Consider the following 14,023-nt stretch of genomic DNA (forward strand, 5'->3'; position numbering starts at 1 on the left):
CTTCACCTCCCTTGCCAAGGATGGCAGAAGCACCAAGGGTGGTTTATCTCGCGGCTGCAGCACTCGGCACGTGGATCTGGGTCTCTCTGGGGCACGAGGATAGTGAGAGGAGATGCTCTTGACACAGTGGTCTCTGTGGAGAACAGCCTTGCTCTAGTGCTCGGTTCTGAAGAAGACTGGCCTCTGCGCTCTCTTGCATGTGTTGGTGTCTCGCAGGAGCTGAGGGGCTCCACAAAGGGAGAACTTCTGACGTTGGTTCTCCAGAGTTACTGAGCCAGCGAAAAGGCGTTCTCTCTCTCTCTCTCTGCTTCTCTCCCCACTTCTCTCCCCGTGTTTTAATTCCAACTGTGGCACTTGGGCCTATGGAGGTTCAAAGCCTCAGAACACAACTGCCCCCTGACGCACGCACGTGCGCAGCATAAGTTCACCTGGTTGACATCCGAGCCTCTGCATTTAGGACCAGATCGCCTCACCTGCACTATACAGCCTGAGACGTGTGAGAAAAGACCAGGTTGGTGGAGTGTGTCGCTCAGCAGCACATATGGGAGGAGTGTGTGGGTGCAGGGGGGGACCCAGAGCAAAGGAGAGCTCTAGTTTCTCCCAAGGGCCATTGCAAAAAAGCTAAATATGCATGAAAGTCAGGCGATATCCTGGAAGTGACATTGTCATTGAAAGGTAAATGTTTTAATATACATAACACATATGAAAATGAAGGTAAATAGATGTGTGTGAAAGTGGAATGTATGTGCACTGCTGATAAAAGGATCCCCAAAGACACCCTCTTCTCATGTTAAATAACCTGAATCATGTTGTAAGTAAATGGGAATAAAAAAAAGTAGAAGCAAGTGGGACAAAAATGAAAAAATAGAATTTTGAGGACAGTAAAAGTCATTCTTTTCTCTTTGGAGAAATTCTGAGCTGAAGGAGAAACTGTCTTTTTTTTAATCACCCCCAGCTTTTCTTGTCTGTCTGTTCCCTTTGTCTCTTGAACTTCGCTGATTCCGACTTCTTGCTTTGCTTGGCTACTTGGACATGGACATCTGTGGTGACGCCAAGGTGGGCCAGAAACAGACATTCCGGTCCAGTCCAGTCCAGATGGAGGAACCTGGAGGAGCCTCTCAGCTCATACAGGGGCCATTTCCTCTGTGTTCTGGTCAAGCCGGGTCATTGTCAGCCCTCAATGCCTATAGCTACCCTAAGGCCACCTCGGGCAGAGCTTTTAATACCTGTCCGTCACTCATCTACCTACTCGAACGATGAACTTCGGTGCACCAAGTGGTAGGGAACAAACTAGGTTTGCTCGAGACTTTCATGTCTGCAGCTGTCTCCTTGTCTTAATGTAGTGCATAAATTGTACTTTTGCTGAGATGTACGTCACTTTGGGCAAAAGCGTCTGCTAAATGAATAAATGTAAATATAAAATCTTCTGGTACAGTAATCGTAAGACTCGGGTATTGACTTATTTTGATGCAGTGGATCAATCAGAGGTATTTTTATGCAGTGATTTCTGCAGTCTTCTGAATGGAAAAACATGGCTCCATGTGAGATCTGCTGTAGTACCCTTGAGCAAGGTACCTACCCTAAATTGCTCCAGTAAAATTACTCGGTTGTGTAAGTGGGTAAATAATTGTAACCTTAACATTGTAAGTCACTTTGAAGAATAGTGTCAACTAAATGAATAAATGGCTGTATGTCTTATAGTGAGGGATTTGGCTCTTACTGTATCCTACACTCTGTGTGTGCATGTGTATGTGTTTTTACGGCCACTGAAGATGTGGTTAAAGGACAGGGGAGACGGGATATACTGTTTCCCATCGCCAGATTGCCTAGATCCTCATGTCTAATGCATCGAGGACACTGATGGCAAGCTCCGATTAGCCCCCGACACTGTCGTTTACATTGTTTTCTCTCGGCCGTCTCCATGTTAAACCAATTATGACTAATTTGCCATCTCCAGGCTCCGGTGCTTTCCGGATAGAGGAACTTCTAGTGGTCTTGGAGCCAGCAGTAGGGCAAGTTCAGGTTTTTAACTGACAAGGCATCTGTTAGCCAGACTCATACTGTGCCCACATTAGGCCTCGAATTAAGATGTCCTGGGGTTTCAAATTCATTATTTTCCATCATTCTCCAATGGCAAAAATGGAGGAACAGCACGCTCGCAAGCACAAAAGCACTTGTAAGGGGGGAAGATGCTGAGTTCCTACCATCTGGACTTATTGAATACCCTCCAGATGTGCTGCTAAGAATACCATTTTCGTTAAGGACTGCGAACAAACTGGTGCTTTGGGTAATGGGCGTTATTGGTACAATCACAAATGTTTTCAAAAAGCCCTGTAATAATCTTTAGTTTTACTTTATGCCACTGATCAAGTTTTGCTGATGATTTAACTCTATTCTGCGGCACTGGGCAAAACTTATTCTCGTGGCTTCTGTGGAATTATAGGTGAACTACTCACTTTGTGTTATTATTTGCATTTCAAAAGCTTTCACTGCAGGCAAAGCGGAATATAAGGTTTTTGTATTTTTGCCCCATTTCTGCAGCTGAATGTTTTCTGACACCGCTTGGTTTATTTGCTCAAGGCTACAGCAATTTCCTTGTTGAAATTCGAACATGGCAGCCGTTTTCAAATCCTTCCTATTAACCTCTGCAGAGCAGTTGTCCCTGGAAGACGCCGCCAAAGTGGCTGTCGCCACCGACTTTCCCCGTTCTTCAGTGCACACACGGACCTTCTGAAATGACTCATCCATCAGCTGCGGGCACCGGTTCTCTGCAGAACTGCAACTGTTTTCCCTCGCTTGTTTCTTCAGCCAAGGCGCCATCTTGCAGCTTCCTTAGAGACTCGCCTCCTACAAAAAAGAAAAAAAAAAAAATCACTTCTTCTGTTTTATTAAGAAGTTAAAACTGGTAATCCCACAAGGTGCTGCTGGAAATAGCTCTGCTTGGAAACGCCTCAGTAAAATCAAAGGTGTTGACAGTATCAAAGTGGGAAGAGACGCCGGTGTGTGTTGAGGAGATTTCTAATCCCTCCCCGCGCCGACCGCTGGGAGATGAGCATCGGTCCGTGCGAGAGCTCTGCCGTGAGCTGCAGCTGCCTGAAAACTTGGGCCTCGCTTGTGCTGACGAGCGAACTTTCAGTTTTTCTCACGGCGCTTTTCTGCCACGGTGCTCGGAAAGGCGCAGGGACGCAGTGAGCAACAGGGAATGCTGTCGGCAGGAAGAGGGCCTTTATTCTTCGCTCAATTGCTGTTCTTGGTGGCCTTTGGGGCTCCGCAGTAGCGGTTGCTAGACTCTACAGGACCGCTAACTTGCTGACATGTTCGTAGCTGGACAGGTAGAATTGCTCCGATATTGAGAAATTCAGCGACGGTCACCATTGTAACACAGAAGCCATGTGACTTCACCGATTGTGTCGTTTACGTTTTCATCTCAAAATCATTTCCTTGCTAGAAAGCGCCATGGTTGATAGAAATAGTGTGACAGCTCTGCTCTCTCTTTTATCGGTGATTTCTTCACATTGCAATCCTTTTGTAAGTACATGTCCGATTCTGTGATGCTCTGATCAACTCACTTTTACTCCAATTTAAAGACGTTTTAAACCTTGAAATGTACGTATTTTTGTTCCTCTGATACGTTCCACAATTAGACAAATGTGAAATTTGATTTACCTGTCCTGTGGTTGACCGCACAGACTAACACTGTCGAGCCCTGTCTGCATGAAATGAACCTCTCGAGGTCCAGATCCTGAGTTGCTCTGGAGGCTCGACGAGATGTTTCTGACAGTTCTGGTAGAAGGGAAGTACAAACAGCAAGCTGGGAGGAAGGTCTCGCACACCGCCGCTCCTGAACAATAACCTCCCTGTGCCGTCAGAGCCTTCTCAGGGAGCGCAGGCCTCTACCTCGAGCTCCACACATGCGATATTCAGCTTTCGACAGGACGCACGGAGAGGCCCTCGCTCCCATGCGCGAGCCGATTGCGTGGAGTGGAGTAAATTAATAAACAAATGAGCAACAGCCTCGAAAGGCGTCCGTCTCCATTCGGACTCTCGAGGCACGCAGGAAGGGCTCAGACTGGCTCAGACAATCTCATCCCGAGGACATTTTCCGAGAACAGGCAGCCCGGCGGATGTTCAGCGAGACGAGCAACGGCTCCTTGGGAGGCCAAGCCTTTATTAAGTCTGTGAGAGCGCCATGTCAATTAGTTACCCCAGGGCTCAATAAATCCTTGCGGCACCGAGCCTCGTCGGCGTTTTATCCTCGGCTGCCAGCCGAATGCCGGTTCCTTCGCTGACGGGCCACAGGGGGTCACCTGTGGCACCGGCAGAGGATCGTCTCACTTAGACCTGCGGTCCATACGGAACACTGGACTGCACCTTGGGACGATGATCGGGAGACATCGAGCCTCACGTGCAAAACGCTTTTTTGTGTCTCTTGTCCCCAGGACAGGCACATCTCAGATTTTATATTTTTCCTGTGCCATCAAATTTTGCACTTGTACAATTTTGAGATCTGTCAGAAAAACAAAAATAAGTAAATGCCAGACAGCCGGTAACGCTGAGAAGTCTCAGCCTGCTGATGGGCGGCAGTGTCCCCAGACTGTTTGTTTGAGCGCTGCGGTTTTCTCGTATTTCAAACCACAGAAGTATCAGAAATGTGGCCTACTTGTCAATGAACGGTGAACGTTCCTCTCCGTAGTCACCAGCTTTGCCTGCTGCTCACGCGCCGCGCTTGAGGGATGTCCTGAGCGCACGTGTCACCTTACCGCTCTCCCAAGATATCGGTTCGGCTGGAGCACACGAGTCACCTGTACGTAGAGTTATTCTTCTGTTGTAGTTTATTATAGGTACGTGCTAAGAACCCTGTGGTGATGTCATCTCACTTTCTCTTTGCGCCAAAACATCACGCTGATCCATGTGGCTTCTACCATGATGGGGAGGAATTTGGTTGCGGGAATGCTATTAGTTCTTTCGTTACCTGACAAAGTACGGTGCATTTGGGGGATGCTGACGAGGAACGTTTACGTTCGCCGAACCAGTTGCCGTACATTGTGTCTTGATGCCGTGTGCAGCAGCCTAATATTTGGCAGCGGGACACGTGAAGACCTTCTAGGCCCAGGGCACTTAGTTTAATAATATCTGTGCTCTCGGGTCAGTAAAGTTTTAGCAGAAGCAGAGTTTCAAGGACCGTGTTTGGGTTCAGATGGAATGCTCACCTCAAAGAGTTGGTTTGTTTATCGTGTTTCGTGGTACGCGCCATTTCCCCCCAGAAATGTGCTATGCCTTTCAGACGGTGCCTCCGCAGACTGTCTCCCCCTTGTGTCCGGAAGGTGGCATTATGCACGCCTGCCTTTGCCTCTTGCCTTACAGCGCAGCTCCTGTGGAATGTAGGTCACACAGAGACAAAGGAAGGGAAGGGGAATGCAGATACAGGGTGCGAACACCACCGATCGAAATCCTCAGGCTCGTCCGTGAGTCTCTCTTTCTTTAAACCGCTAAGGGCGCCTTTGTGTCCGTGGTTCCCGTGGATAATTCATACCCGGAAAGGGGAGATTACAGCCGTTCTGATATAACTGTGCGTGCGGTAATGCTGTATACAAATATGTAAATGCTGCTTTGTCATTGTCGGCGTGTCAGATTTGAGAAGCATTCAGACACAGCATGCATAATTTTGAATGTAATGTCGTCTCAGTTGAGAGAAGAAAAAAAAAAATCAGTCTTTGTATTCCCAAAGACAGGCGAAAGCGCACAAACACGGAGTCTGTCAGGTATTGCCCCCCACCCCCGCTCTTGAGTGATTAATGAAAACGGTCGGGAATCCGGGCCGAGCTTTGCACCCCCACCCTCGTGGCTCTACCAGGTCGTCAGTTTTTAATGAGTACAGTTACTGTAGCCAGATGCCACCGATAAGTTGGGAAACGTCGCCGACTTCTCACTTATTCCGTAGCAGAACTCCCTCCCTGAGTTCATTGCAAGATTATGGTGGTGGTACCTGCATGAGCTTTCTAACCCCAGTGAAGGAATTAATGAGCATTAATTCATTCATTAATTCGTTCGTTCGTTCACTCATTCATTCATTTACTGCAAAATACATGGCCTTTCCGGCTTGAGGCAGTTTCTACCATGAAAACTTCCTGGATTCGGAAAGAACCAAAACTACAACCAGATAAGTGCCGAAAGCTTTGAGCCACATGAAATTCCAGGATGAAATTAGCAATGGCTCAAAGTTTAAGCTCCCAGAACGTAAACTGTCACAGCAATGAGCACTTGTGAACTTATGCGCTCTCTTTAAGGGAGGAAGACAGTGGCAGGTTCACGATGAAGATGATGCTTTTCACAAAGGTTGCTGGACAAGTTGTTCTGTTGTACCCTATATAGTATTATTTATTTTTTTTTTTAATTGCATACGTATTTATATGTGTATGTATTCATGTTAAGTGCTGTATATAACACAGGATGTAGCCTGCTTTTTAGTACCGCCATCTTCAAATTGAGAGACCTGGATTGGAATCCCAGCTACTGCTGTAGTACCCTCCATCAAGGTGCATTATAGTAAAAATCACCCTAGCAGTGTGACTGTGCAGATTGTTATAAGGAGCTTAACATTGTAGGAGTGTCATAAGTAAATCACTGGCGAATAATATCAACGGTAACATGTTCCGTGAGTATTGCCCGCATTGTTTTTATAGTTCGGAGGGTTGCCAAGACTCGGTAGCTGTGACAGGAGAACTATGCCCAGGTCATGTTGTTTGTTTTGCCCCCCCCGCCCAATATGTGCCTTTTCCACAGCACTTTCACATTAGATTAGTCTGGTGTGATGGTCAGCGAGGAGCTCCGTTCGCACCGGTCGCACTCCAGAGGAAGCCGTCTGCAGATGGCAATCTTGATGTAATCAGCCCATCAGACGCAACACAGGAGTTCCTCCAGGCAGGAGATGCACGGGGGGGTCTCTTCCAGGGTAATTTTTCTCTCTGGTTGGAACCGGACACAGTTCCTTAGGAGTCCTGTGTTCCAGTGGGCCGATGGAGCGTTTCGGTGCTTGCAGACTGGGAGTGTCTGTTTACCAGCCTCCCTTTGTCATAGCGGCTACGTCTGAACGTGCCAATTTCTTGGGCAGCTTTCATATGAGATGGAGTAGCAGATGTGCCCTTAGCTATCCAGACTCTCCGTGTCATTTGTCACAGAGAATCTCCATCCTCACTACCTTTCTCATGGCTCAAATTGAACGAGAGGTACATGAACCCCTTAAATGTTCAGGCTGATGAACAACGTGTAGTTTTGAGGTTCACTGAATTGTCTCTTGGGAGAATGTTTCCTGCTAGATAGGTTTACGTTTTTTCATTTAATACATGATTTTCTGCACACTTACAGTTCGGAGTAAACCAGTTACATCCTAGAACAGGTCAAGAGCTTCTGAGACAAGTACTGAAGCAGAGCCGGTTTGTCCGATACCACAGTTTTTGAACATTTGTGCAAGTAGTTGCATATACAACTGAGAGTGACCCCACTGGCTGAGAACATAAGAATGTCATCGGGCTGGATGGCGTGAGCAAATTTATAGACCTTTTAGGAGATTAGAAGGGAAAAGGGCCTGAAAGAGATGAGTTTGGAGACCCATTTTGTTTGTTGCTAAGGATTTAGCAGTTCTGAGGGACGGAGGGAGCTCATTCCTCGATGTCAAAACCAAAACTGAGAACCGGTGGAGTTCTGTTTTTCACCCCTCATAAGTTGGACCACCAAACGGTTATAGGTGGAGGAGCACAGCGCTGTTGCTAAGGTTCAAGGGGTGATCGGCTCCTGTAGATATCGGGATGCAGATCCTTCGTGGGTCTCGAAAGTACTCATCTTGATGTTTTAAGCCGCCTGACAGATGGCAGCAATAGCAGATATTTGCCAGAGGTAAGGATCTAGGTTTCTTCCTTCTTGTGCAACGTAATTTCATTTCAACATTTTGATGCCTCCAGTGTGACTGTTATTTTCCACGTTGACTGAGGTGTAGCTGACAGAGTTTGACTCGCACGTCATGGCGACTCTTCTTCGAACTTCACTGGCACCAGCTCGCTGTGAACATGCACTGTTGATGATGATGTGCGGATACTTGTCTAATGTTGAAACATCCATTGCTGACAGGATTAACTGTTATTGAATTTGTGTACTGTTTATTAATTCTCTTGTTGTTGTAAACTACTGATTGACATTGACTGCAGATTAAATGAACTGGTAATGGGCTGATACTCGATGGTGGGCAGGCATCAATGTTCAGAAAAGTGACGCTGAAGGTGCTCTGAGCGCCACGGGATTTAGCCGTGTGAATTGGGCAACCAGGAGTGCAAGATTCTGTTGTAATGACCTATGATTGACAGGCATCATCCGCGTTGGCGATGGATAGTCAGCTCTGTCCTGATCTGAGAATATCTCTGTTCACACTTCTTAATCGCTCCCCCCCCAACTTCTTAACTTAGTGGGTCAGTTGCTTAGCAACGTTGCAGATACAGGTATCACTCTATATCTGGGCAGCTGACAGTGTAGTGGGTAGAGCTGCTGCTGCCACCTTTCAATTCAGAGGTAGCTGGTTCGACTCCCACCTTGAGCAGAGTACTTACCCTGCATTGCTCCAGTGTAATTACCCAGCTGTGTAAATGGGTAAGTAATTGTAGGTAACTTTACAGCGTAAGTTGCTTTGGAGAGAAGTTAAATGAAAATGGAAAGAGAAAACGTGGACATTGGACATGTGGAAAGCCTTTTTCCCATTATTTTTCAATGGAAAAAATGTGTTCCCAGCCTACCCGAAAACCCCAAACCAACATCCCCAGATATCACGAAAGCACTGCATCACATCCGTGTATGTAATACCGCAACTTACCTTTACCATGGTGTCGCTGGGCTGAGGACATGAACACACAACTTTGTTATTGCAGCTGCAACGAAGAGTCTTTAATCCCAAAAAACAATGCAGAAATATTATACACCCACTACCTTTACTGTCCTGCTTCCAGACCATGCTCTGAAAGCCCAGGGCAGTTTCCAGTCTCTCCGACACAGAGGTGCTGTGCCGGAATTTCGGATAAAGGGAGGCTCGTATATTAAGGGATGCCTGTATTTGGGTCTCTGGATTTGTATCTATATCCGTAGGTGGTCCAGCAGTAAAGCTGTATGTGATCTTTGAGTGTTGTGCGCTTATATTTTACATTTCATGCAGCGAGTACTGTGTGTTTTAGGGGCTGTGGCCGGGTCCTGCTCTCTGGTGGGTCTGGGGTTCGAGTCCCTCTTGGAGTGCCTTACGACGGACTGGCATCCCGCCCTGGGTGGGTCCCCTCCCCTCCCTCTCCAGCCGTGCGCCCTGTGTTGCCGGGTTAGGCTCTGGTTTGCCGCGACCCCGCTTGGGACAAGCAGATTCAGCCTGTGTGTGTTTGTGTGTACTGTATGTTTTATATCTGTGTTTCATGCTTCCATATGTGATTTTGTGTGTGTGAGGAATGCTGACAGGACACTACTGAGGGCACACTTAATGTGCAAAAGGGGAAAAAGTACACCAGACTGTCAGAAGGCACCTTTTGGGAGTTTTGAGTACGTACTATATATGTTCAAAAATGAATAAATAATGAAATAATGGCTCTCTGTGGCCCACTTAAGGAAGTGTGAAGTTTGATGCTGGATGACGTGAGGTTCATTCTCAGAGCTGCTCTCGTTTTTCTTTGTGTGCTTTTCTCCTGCCGTCCGCCTTATCGTAAAGGAATGCGTCACAGTTCCGTCAAGCATCTCGTGTTCAGCGCTGGAAGCGTGGATACATCGCACGCCTGCCACGGTCCATTTTCTGTAGTCCTAATGCATCTCCTTCCATCTGCTCAAAAATATTCGCGTCCCAGTTACTGGTGCAATGATTGCTAAGAACAAACTTCGAAAACCATCCCATTTGAAACCAGAGCACTAATTACACATTGAAAGTCCGTCTCATTAAATTTTCATTAAACACACAGAGGGCTGAATCCACTCGTAGTGAAAGTGCTTTTTTAGCGGGTGTGACCCTTTCCAGAGCTTTCTGTCTAAATGAGCCTCCTGTTCTCCTACAGGGGATCTCGCTGGCACTCAGCTCGGGAACAGAAAGGCAACGTGGGTTTGTTCCTGTGTGCGTGTGTGCGCGTGTGTGTGAGGTGACTGCTGCTGACTTCTGTTTATTCCTGTGCTCAATTAAAGGGTAATAAAAACACAGCCGAACCCCAGGGGTGTTTCGGGTGTCTCTGTCGTGAAGGGTTCGCTGACAGACATCCGACAAACTCGCTGTATCTCGTTTCATGCTTTTCAACTCAAACTTCCACTCACACCGGGAAGTTTTTTCTTTTTGCATGGAATGAGCAGGCGGAAGTACGTGGGGGTTATGAGGGGTTAAAGGTCAAAACTGGCGCGCTGCTAGGGGACGCCAGGGAACAACGGCCGATGCTTCTTATCGTTTCCAAGTTCCTGTTTTATGTCCGCTCCTGCAGTCTGGGTCATTCTCGGGGGTAGGGGCGGGAGAAAGGCCCAAAGCCGGACGCTCCGGAGAAGTCCTTGCGTGGTCCTTTTCACAACCTGCTGTGCAGACAAACGGTTGCGTCTCCGTCTTTGCTTGGAGAAGCTCTGCCCATTTCTGCTCTCCACCTGAATTATAGATTATAGAACGTCCAATTTACATGGAATAGCGCTTAATCCAGCCATGATAACATTGCGGCCCTTTTTTCTTTCCGACGCTGTAATCACTGAGGTTCCGATCGACATATTGCGGGTGATTAATTAATGAGGAAGGGTCTTTATGAAATGGAATGATTGATCACAGGGTTTCGCGCCCGTTGCTGGTTACTAAGAGCTGTTTGTGGGCGCTGCCTCTTGGCGTCGAGCGCGAAAAATCGGAGCTGCCGCGCCGAAAGTAGCTCGTAAGGGCAAAACGAGTTTTCATTTTGGCCCGTGGAAGTGGCTTCCTGGGGATATAGAATGAGCCAATTACTTTGAGGTTGTATGTACACCGTATAGCTATGCCTCTCCTGAGGGCCTTCTCGCAGCTTACGCTGAGCGCGTCTCGCCGGCTCTTGGGCCGGGTGATGGCCGAGACAATGTAATTGGGTCATCCTGCCCGAGTAATGGGTTTTGCTGCGAGTCTGGAGAAGAGGGTGCCCGGAGAATGGAAGCTTATTGCTATTGATTTGCGCGCTGGTGGGGCGGGGCCGGGGGAGGGGTTACGGGGTGCTCCTTCGCGACTATGCGGTGACAGTTTCTTGGCACTAGATCATCACGATTGCTGGTGCATTGCATTGGTGATGCCGTTAACCTGCAGAGAATTAAAGTTTTGCACATTTTTAGTGCAGAGTTCAATAGAGGGCTGCTGGCACTCGAATCTGCAACTGTTACGTCGCTTACTCGCATGCCTGACTGCTGCGCCTGCGTCTGACCCATTGCTTGCGACATAAGGTGGATGCGTGCCCTTCGTGGAGTACCTGAGGTCTTCCGCTCTTTTGCGGGCATCATGTTTCTCCCGCCCTCATCAACATCGGAAGTGCTGGGGTTTCCCTCGGCTCGCGGGGGTCCGGGCTTTGACCACCGCGCCCTGCGATTCATGTTTTATCAGCCCTGGGCGCCACTGCGTTCTTTCCCCTGCTCCGTCTCTCCATCTCCCGCAGGAACAAAAAGCACTTTCCAGCGTCTTTAATCCAGTCAAGCTCCATTGCCCGCCCGCCCGTCCTGCTCCACTCCCATCCTCCTGAGCGTCTCTGGATGGCGGAGCCATAATGATGCGTTAAATGCCCTCGTTTGCCGTTTGCAAGTGTGCAGCTGTTGTTTCTGCAGCATCTCCAGTTTGTGTGTTGGCAACTCGCAGTGTGGGATCCTGAAGGGTGTGGTGTTCTGTATTTACGTTAGAGCATCTTGAGCTTTGGTAGTTGGTGTATGTGGGGAAAACTGCCATTTTGTGCTTTTTTTAGTTCTTCTAATAAGAAAACAGTTGCAAAGCAATTTCTTAAGTTTTAATATACAAATGTGATGCTTCCAAATATTTCCTTGTTCTCTGAAAAATGAACTGTCGCCGAGAACATTTCAGGATCTTGACTGAAAACATTAGAAGCGCTGTGACGCCGAATTAGATCACGCTGCCTTTCCGCTCTGTTGCGTTCCGGTCCTTTCCGCAGCACCGGGTTGGAGGTCTGCGGTGAGGTCGGTGTCATGTCGGCTACCCCGTCCATCCTCATAACCGGGGGGGGATCAGCTAAGTCTTCAGGAGCAGCAAACAGCCTCATTTCAATAGGGTTTGGAGAATCAATTTTTCCAGTAAATAGCCTCTAAAATAAATGGCTGCAACTTAGAGAGACCCATATAGATACCCATTAAGGGTCTTATTGTCTCAGTGTCAGGTATACAGGATGATTTTGCCGCCCAAATTGAGTCGCAGGCGGCATTTGTCAACGTCTATTGTCATCTCTCCTTTCAATTGTCTTTGTAATTGGCTTAGGAATTATGCATACTATTTACCTTTTTGGAATGTAATGTGCAGGGCCGCAGGCGGATTGATGGCAGTCACATGGAGGCAAGTCATCTTTCGCCCACCGCTAATGTAATGCGGCACTGGGCGAAGTCACCTAATCATCGGGAAGGGAGAGTGCAAGACATGCCTCCTTCCCTCCGCCATGCCCCGCTATCGATGCCCATGCAGTGTGTGTGTGTGTGTGTGTGTGTGTGTGTGTGTGTGTGTGTGTGTGTGTGTGTTCGCCACCTTTTCAAACGGTTTTATTTTCGTACTACTCGACCTTAAGGATGACTTTTCCCCTCATCCTACCGCTCCCCCCCCGCTTCCTTTGCAAACGTGCCTTGTTTCTTAGCACCGTGTTTACTGTGCCACCTTACCACCAACCTAACCATGGTTCACACATAGGGTGGGAGCTAGTCCTGAGGGGGACCAGCAGTGATCTTGTGCTCTTCGCTCATGCCTGGTGGACAGCCGCTGGTTAGTGAGCAACAGGCAGCTTTCAACTTGGTCGTTCCACTTAGCGTTACTGCGGCCCCTCGGTTGATTTGCTGCTGCTTTTACACACCACCTGCTTGTAAAGAGAGTGACAGACTTGCCAGTTTTCCCCAGATATCTGCACCCGTACTTTCAGTTAACCTCTTGTTTTCCTCTCTATGTTTTGATTCTCAGTTTTCGTTTGAGAGCACGGCTGCGCCGCCCTTTGTTCCAAGTCGTAATGTGGACCCCGTCCGGTCCCGAAGGCCATTTATAAGGTACAGACAGGAACCCTGATGGAAGGAGCCTGGGCTGTCGCCCATTACTCTTGTGTCCCTGGCAGAGCTGGTCTCATGTGGAGCGACCGGCGCTTTGGCCGGATTCTCTTTAGCACATTGATTTACTCAGAATGGGGACTGTGCACAGGGGTTAGTTTATTACCCTCAAAGGGCTGGTTAAGGGCCGTTCGTCTTGCCTCCGCTACTTGCCTGAACCCGGCCGACAGTGCTCTGACCATCACGCTGTCCCGGCCCGCTGTGCCTTTCTCGCGTCACCCGTCCTCCCGTGGCCGTGTTTTGACATAAGTGACGGTGACATCCTGCTTATTGCCTGCTCAAACACGTGCCGCCCTCTTTTGTGACCCGCCATAATGGAGGCCAACAAATCACTTGTCCTGGAGTCCAGGCACCCGATTTAGCACAGACAGAGCTGCCATCGCAGTCTCATCGTCTTCTAGTCAGACCGCTCTTACCCAGCAGAGGCGCCAGGTTCTCGGCGAGGTGGCCACGTCGCTTTCCTTGGCCTCGTATGGCCTTACGTGTCCTCCAGCCCTCCCGAGATGATGCATAATCGTGGGTTGTGCCCCTTTTAAATGGAGTGGAAGTCGTCCTTAACCTAATCAGAGTTCTGCGTGAGTAATGTTGTTGGCGAGAACTTGCGCAGTCAGCAGAATATGGAGTTAACCAAGTTATGGCTTTAAGGGGCAGACACTGAGCAAGAACGGTGCAATTATTGTTCTGCATCCCCCACACAGAGTAAAACATTTCAGCGGAGTAGGACAATTACTTC

General features: G+C 48.3%; 1 protein-coding gene across 8 annotated transcripts in view; it reads left to right on the top strand.

The window, feature by feature from the left end:
- The window catches only part of pard3aa (par-3 family cell polarity regulator alpha, a), a 318,437-nt gene that overhangs the window by 69,193 nt on the left and 235,221 nt on the right, over nt 1-14,023 (top strand). The gene's annotated exons all lie outside the window — the stretch shown is intronic.

This window comes from Scleropages formosus, chromosome 19 (assembly GCF_900964775.1).
Source record: "Scleropages formosus chromosome 19, fSclFor1.1, whole genome shotgun sequence".
Classification (NCBI taxonomy): domain Eukaryota; kingdom Metazoa; phylum Chordata; class Actinopteri; order Osteoglossiformes; family Osteoglossidae; genus Scleropages; species Scleropages formosus.